This window comes from Octopus bimaculoides, chromosome 13 (assembly GCF_046866305.1).
Source record: "Octopus bimaculoides isolate indiv1 chromosome 13, ASM4686630v1, whole genome shotgun sequence".
Classification (NCBI taxonomy): Eukaryota; Metazoa; Mollusca; class Cephalopoda; order Octopoda; family Octopodidae; genus Octopus; species Octopus bimaculoides.
Genome location: NC_142940.1, coordinates 10,287,905 through 10,295,404, shown reverse-complemented (window position 1 = coordinate 10,295,404; position 7,500 = coordinate 10,287,905). Strand labels below are relative to the sequence as shown.

Sequence of the window (7,500 nt, the reverse complement as noted above, 5' to 3'; positions counted from 1 at the left end):
TTGGAGAAGCAGGCTTCTGCTAATCCCTGTATATTTATGATTATATATATATATATATATATATATATATATATATATATATATATATATATAACAGAAAACAAAAAAAATGGAACAAGAACGTAGCAGGCGACAACAAAACATCCGAACAGTTAGACGATACAAAAAAGGACAGGAAAAAACAAGTAGCTTCCTATCCTCAGTCGAGTTCTAGATCGTCTTTGCAGTTTCGGCCGTTTACACTCGTGACTGCTCCAATGTGGCCGGTCCCCCAAGAAAATCCAGGCTAAGAGCACTAGACTCCTTGGAAGAAAGCAAGCGAATGTATACGAAAACAAGGATGAAAAACAAAACGAGAAATGGTACACAGTTACAAATACAAACAACAGGTGTCTTTCTACTAAGGACGAATTAAATTAATTGCACGTACACACACACACACACACACACACACACACACACACACACACACACACACACACACACACATATATATATATATATATATATAGAGAGAGAGAGAGAGATACACACATACATATATATATATATATATATATATATATATATATATATATATATATATATATATATATATATATATGCATGTATTTATGTGTGTATATATGTCTATATATACAGAATGCATACGTAAGCATGTGGTAGTTGTTATTTAGTAGCGATGTGGCATGGGAGGGAGGTAGTCACAGAGAAAGGAGCAGTGAAAGTGGGAGGGTAAGATTATTTATGTCAATGTGAAATGGAGAAAGAGAGAGAGAGAGCGCGTAAGGAACAAAACTGATGCGTGGTTAGGGGGGTAGTCGGAGAGCGAGGAATGTGAAGAGAGAGAGAGAGAGGAAAGTAAATGAATTTGCGTGAAGGAACGGTAAAAAGAAAGAATATAAAAACAATAACGGAGGAAGAAGGTAATATATTTAGACTTAATGGAAACTTATCACCAGTTCAAATATGCCTGGCATATTTGAAGTCGTAAGAAAGCCATTCACTGTATTTTACTATGGTGAAAATTTCTCGTTATAAACAATGGATGTAAATACATAGAATCAGCTCACAGCTTTCCCTAGCCAGATTGTTGGATGCATACACTTCGGAATGGTTATTTCCTCTTCAGCAGCAAATACCGGAATGACAGATGCTACGAACTAACACGTGAAACAGGTCCCTCTTATTTTATTCCCATCATCGTTCAATGACTGGTTGCGCAGTCTGTTGATAGGGACGGCGAAATCTTAGAGGTTAACAAAGATCTGAAAAATGGTAAAGGCAGGATGGAACAAATTAGTGTCAGAGATGAAACTATCGAGTTGCTGACTGGTGATGCTGTGGTGCCTAGTTTAGCAAGTGTATAGACTGAGATGGATCCAGTGAACTTGGAAATAATCTCATTAAACAAAGAGGTTTGGATTAATGCATATGAAAGTGAATATATAGAGATGACTGCAAACCAATTTAAGGATCGACTTCTCCTGTATAACTATACTTTCCGGACATTGCACAGTAGAACGGATATAAAATTGGCAGCGCATATATAGTTCTTGAAAGATAGAAATACATATATATAACGTCATAAAATGGCGAATTTTAGATAGAATACCAGCGTATTTGCAACCAAATGTTTATTGCAGCCTGTGTACTTTAGAAAAAATCCTATTAGTTTTGAAACACCCAACCAAAGTTTCACACACGCAATCAGAACTAGTCTCTTCATGACATCATTTGCACGTAAATGTTTTGATGATAATCTATAAGGTGTAACTTGAGGCTCCACTCAGACTTGGATTTTCGTTATTATATTCATCTTCTGTTACATGTCCTTATATATACATACATGCGTACATGCTGATATATATATATATACAAAGGTACATACATTCATAGATACACACATATGTATGTGTTTGTGTGTGTGTATGTATGTGTTTGTGCTTATGTGTGCTTTGTGTGTGTGCTTTGTGTGTGTGTGTGTGTGTGTGTGTGTGTGTGTGTGTGTGTGTGTGTGTGTCATGAATTGGAATTTGTAAGGAGTTAGTAATATTTACATTAAGATATTCTGTCATTAAAGACGTTAACAAAAATATTATTAAGTTTCTCGTTACTTAGTATTTCGTGTATATTGACTAATAATGTTAAGATGACTTCCTTTTGTCGCTTAAGCATAGAAACGAACATATACATACATATACACACGCATACATATATACATACATATACACATACATACATGCACGCATACATACATACATACATACATACATACATACATACATACATACATACATACATACTTGATGAACGACTCACACAAATAGTTTGTTTATAATGATCAAATGTTTGTGCTGTACATTAGCTCATTCTCTCCATCAAATCGACATAACATGTGCAAGTGCACAAGTAAGCCATACGTCAGATGTCGAAATGGTCGCGGAGCAACGTGAGATGAACTGTGTTGCTCAAGAACACAACGAGCCGCTCGGTTCGGCAATCGAAACCACGATCGCTAGATAGTGAGTGCAACACCCAAGCCACCAGGACACGCGCCTTTACATACATACATACGTACGTACACACATATATATGAAGAAAAGAATAAAATTAATGTTACCCACACATTTTTTGTTGATGACCTAAAGTTATATTCTAGTAATATGACCAACATCAAATTGCTCTCCAGACAATCACAGAATAGTTGCCATTTTTTTTACTGTTGGCTGAAATCTTTTCACATCAAATTCTTGATCACAATCTCCAAACTCACACTCGACCAATGTCAGGAAATACTTCAATGTCAGGAAATACTTCAAATTCATCAGAGAATATGACAGCGTCCCAAAACGCCAGTGGCCTGTCCACCTTTTCACTGGCCCAATTTTTTTCCGCTTGATGTTGGCTGGTCGAAGAAGTGGCTTACTTCTTGCTGCTCTACCATTGTAACCAAATTTGTGGAGATACCTGACAGCTGTTCTGGGACTGATATCAGCTTGTTATGCTATGTCAGAGGCCTTACAACGAGGATTATCCTCCATACTTCTCTTAACAAAGTGAAATGCTATGTTAGAGGGCCCTGGTCGATCTGGGCGAGGTGATGGGGACTCACTGGCGAATTGCACAATTTCTATTTCAACTATAGAAAGCGGGATCCCAAGATTTTCCACCTTCAGAATGACCCTTTGAAATTCGGACAGTTCCAAGGCTTCTTTTGTACATGGAATATAGAAACTGAAATATAAAAATGTCAATTAATAAAAAGTATAGACATTTACAAGTTAGAATAAACATAATGTTTTATGGGGTGTTTATTTACTTCTGTGTGTGTATGTGTATGTGTGCATAAATATATATGTTTACGTACATATATATGTATATGTATGAGCGTATATGTATATGTATGAGCGTATATGTATATATATGATTACACATATGCACACACGCGCACACGCAGAAACACACACACACACACACACACACACACACACACACACACACACACACACACATATATATATATATATATATATATAAAAAAGCATATCTTGATGTATGTTTGTGTGTGTGTGTGTGAGTAGTCGCCTTTCTGTTGGAGCATTGTTGATGTATATGTACTCATTCAATCGGTGTACATGTCCTATATACACTAGGGTGTGGGATTATTTTCATGTATACATGGGCGCATGTATATGTTAATTTGCACCTGGTTGCATCCATACAGGCACACACAGACTCTCTCTCTCTCTCTCTCTCTCTCTCGCAACACACACACATACGTACATGCGCACACACACACACCACACACCACACACACATACACAGTCACTTCAGGATACTCTGATATATTGTAGAATGCTTTACAAACGTTCACTTTATTACTCATCGATCGATTGGAGGATGCTAGTCAGTTTCCTTTGTTCATTTCTTGAAACCTCTCCATCACTGTTACATATCCAAGCTCCTCTAATTAAAGAGTATAGAATAGAAACTATAAATTGGATAAGCGTTTCTAATTGGTTCACCAAATATGGACAAGGACTGTAAAATACGCGTTAGTTCACCATAGATGTCTTTAGACAAGATATCCGTTGGGCGCTTAACTTCTCCAACGGAGCATGCCCCCACTTCCTTGTCATATAGAACAATACCGAATCTGTTATTTCTACATGGGGTTGCCATTTTTTATTAGAATGCTTCACAAGCATTACAGTAAACCCTCGCCATATTGCGGTTCACCTATCACGCACTCAATACATAACGGTTCACCTATTGCGCACTCAGTACATCGCGGATTTTTCTGGCTTATATACGTAAATCTATATCGTGGACTCTTCAATATATCCGGATTTCTTCGGCCGATAGGTATTTATATTTTGTTAGATTTTAATTATTTCTGTGGGAGGTTTTGGAACGTAACACCTGCGATAGTCGAAAAATTACTGTACTTACTTTCAAAGGTGCTTCTTAAGTGCCTTTTGTATGATCGTTAAAGCAATTCTTCCTACGAACAACACTTTAAATAGTTTTGGCAACATTACCATACCTCAGGGAAAGATGTAACTTGCAGAGATTTCTAAACAACTGTTGATTATGCAGATATCTTCTAAACTGGTAACAAAGTTTGGCATCATCCTTATCAATTTTATTGATCAGATAATTACTAGCCATCATCTGTGCTTGGACAGCGAAGGCTTATCGTTCTAGAAGAGTTAGAACGCATCTAGCACAAGCCCAGAATAGTCTACTCTTCCTATCGATGTTATGTTATCATCTAGCTTGAGACTTATGTACTCTCACATGTGTACATCTTATATCACGAGTGTTTCTCAGCTCATGTTTCTGTTGTTTATGGAGGCTGTTTATGTATGTATGCATGTATGTATGCATGTATGTATGCATGACTGAGTATGTGTGCTTGTATGTGTCCAGATGTTTTGCAAACAACTTGCACATGCAAGTGCTACCAGTCGAAAGCTTCGCATACCGGAAGCCAGCAAGTGTATGGGTCATCAGGAGAGAATGCGCGCCATTTCGGGGCCTACCTCTCGACGGCATCAATGCGCACTGGCCCCACCTCACTGATATGAGGCCCCGCTTGCTAGAACAACTGGATATCAAATAAAGCTCAATATTCTTCAAGCTATCGCTCATCGTCTCTTTTTCACCAAATCCAGTGGCTAGCCTTTTCCACTGTAGTTTGGATATCGGTCATGGTGGTATTTACGATGAGTTAGGCCCAACGATAACAACAGTCGCTTCACAGTGTGTCCAACAAACCCTCTGCATCCGACTTCGATTGGAAAATACTCCGCTTTCCAGCTTGCGTTTTCACATTCCTCGAGCGGCGTCCATATTATCTTCATGAGGAACCGTTAACTCGACTAGATTCACAACTTCCTTTCACACAATATTGAAATGTCCGTTTTTTTCGTAACTGGGATGGGAAAGAGTCCCTGTCACCCTGGTAAATCTGCAGTCACCTCCCAATAGCCGTTCCACTTTTCATCGCTCACAGGAAGTTTCTTCTTCTTCTTGACACGAATCTAAGATTCTTAGATGACTGATTGATATTTTGGGACCGAAATAAGAAGGACCTTACAAAATTTCTTAAATTAATAAATAGTATTCATGTCCCAATCCAATTCGCTATGGAAATGAATGAAAAGGAACTCCCCTTTCGGGACATCTTCATGATCGAAGAAAATGAGACAGTTACAACTGATCTCTATCCAAAGAGCACAGACACACCAATATTTAGATTTTAGATATTGCCACCCTTCCCATACAAAAAGAAACATAAATATGGGAAATGAGAATGGTATGTATCAATAAGATGACATCTTATTGATTTATACCATTCTCATTTTCCATATTTTCCCCCCAATTTGTCTCTGATGACGGCATGTCCCATACTCGGGTATATCCCTGAAACAGCTGTAAGATTTTGAATTTCTTCCTATAATAACATTGTATATGACTTGAGATGTTTGCCTTGCCTTAATATTTGACGTCCTGTTTAACAATTATATATATATATATATATATATATATATATATATATATATATATATATATATATATATATATATATATACATACACACATACATACGTACATATATATCTTGAACTAACTGTTACTTTCTCAGATGCAGCACAAAATTTTGTCAGTGAACAGGTCGCGGTCTCAAAGCGACGAAAATATTTTGGCAAATTAAATTTAGATGTTGAAGTGAATCTAACGGTTTTTGCGTGTTTCTTAAATGGCTTATAAACACCTTCCACGCTGCAGTTGTTTTCGTTCCAGCACGCGATCTCAGATCCGTAATATATATATATATATATATATATATATATATATATATATATATATATATATATATAAACAATATATGAGTATATGCATATATATGTACATGTATGTATATACGTTCATCTACATGTACATATAGATACATAACTGGGTACATGACGTGGCAAAAGAACAAGGACAAAATGGTAAACAAGGTGCAACAAACAAGCAGGCCACATAGAAACATCCCCTTCATCAGCTGCCACCATTATATATATATATATATATATATATATATATATATATATATATATATATATATATATATATATATATATATACATCTTACATCTTTTATCTTTTACTTGCTGCAGTCATTAGAGTGCGGCCATGCTGGGGCACTGCCTAAAAAGTTTTAGTCGAAGAAATCGACTCAAGTACTTCTTTTTAAGTATGGCACTTATTCTGTCGAATATGAATATCCTTTCTATTTCCCTTATGTTAAATTCCTGTCGAAATGTATTTTACTTTTCATTCCAAGAGGTCTGTCAACAGAAAATGTACTTGTCCACTACTAAAGCGAGGAAAGGGAAAATTATTTGTTGTTGTTGTTGTTGTTGTTGTTGTTCTTCTTCTTCTTCTTCTTCTTCTTCTTCTTCTTCTTCTTCTTCTTCTTCTTCTTCTTCTCCTCCTCCTCCCCCTCCTCCTCCTTGGAGGAATTCACATAGGGTTAGAAGTGAGGAGGAAAAGGACTGGCCGCTATACATCATGACGTAGCCTTGAGATCCATCAGGAATTTGAGATCACAAGGTGCGTACATGTATGTGTGTGTGCGTGTGTTTGTACGTATGTGTATATGTGCGCGCATGCGTGTGTGCATGTGTGTATACGTGTGTGTATGTGTCTGTGTGCGAGCGCGCAAGCGTTCATTGACAAACAAGGAAATGAGGTCAACTCTCCGAAAAATCAGATGTAGGTTAAATTCAAGCAGGTCATGTGACATTTGATTAAAAAAAGAAGGAAAACGAAATGCAAGATTAAGGACAGGATGTTTCAATTATTTACATCACATCAATGTTTACCTCTCACGCATGCAAGCAAGCTCGTAAGAGTCCCCACACACTCACACATACACACACGCACATATATATGAATATATATATATTCACATAGAGACATACATGTACATACATGCACATACAT

The 7,500-nt window shown here is 36.9% G+C and overlaps 1 protein-coding gene and 1 long non-coding RNA gene across 2 annotated transcripts in view; one reads left to right on the top strand and one right to left on the bottom strand.

Moving 5' to 3' along the window:
* The window catches only part of LOC106875478 (uncharacterized), a 29,800-nt gene that overhangs the window by 11,782 nt on the left and 10,518 nt on the right, over positions 1–7,500 (top strand). The window lies entirely within an intron of this gene.
* LOC106875479 (uncharacterized) overlaps positions 1–7,500 on the bottom strand; it is a 30,394-nt gene that overhangs the window by 19,988 nt on the left and 2,906 nt on the right. Inside the window, exon 2 of the long non-coding RNA XR_016243968.1 lies at positions 2,628–3,237. This is a non-coding gene — a long non-coding RNA (uncharacterized LOC106875479). The remainder of the gene's footprint in view (positions 1–2,627; positions 3,238–7,500) is intronic.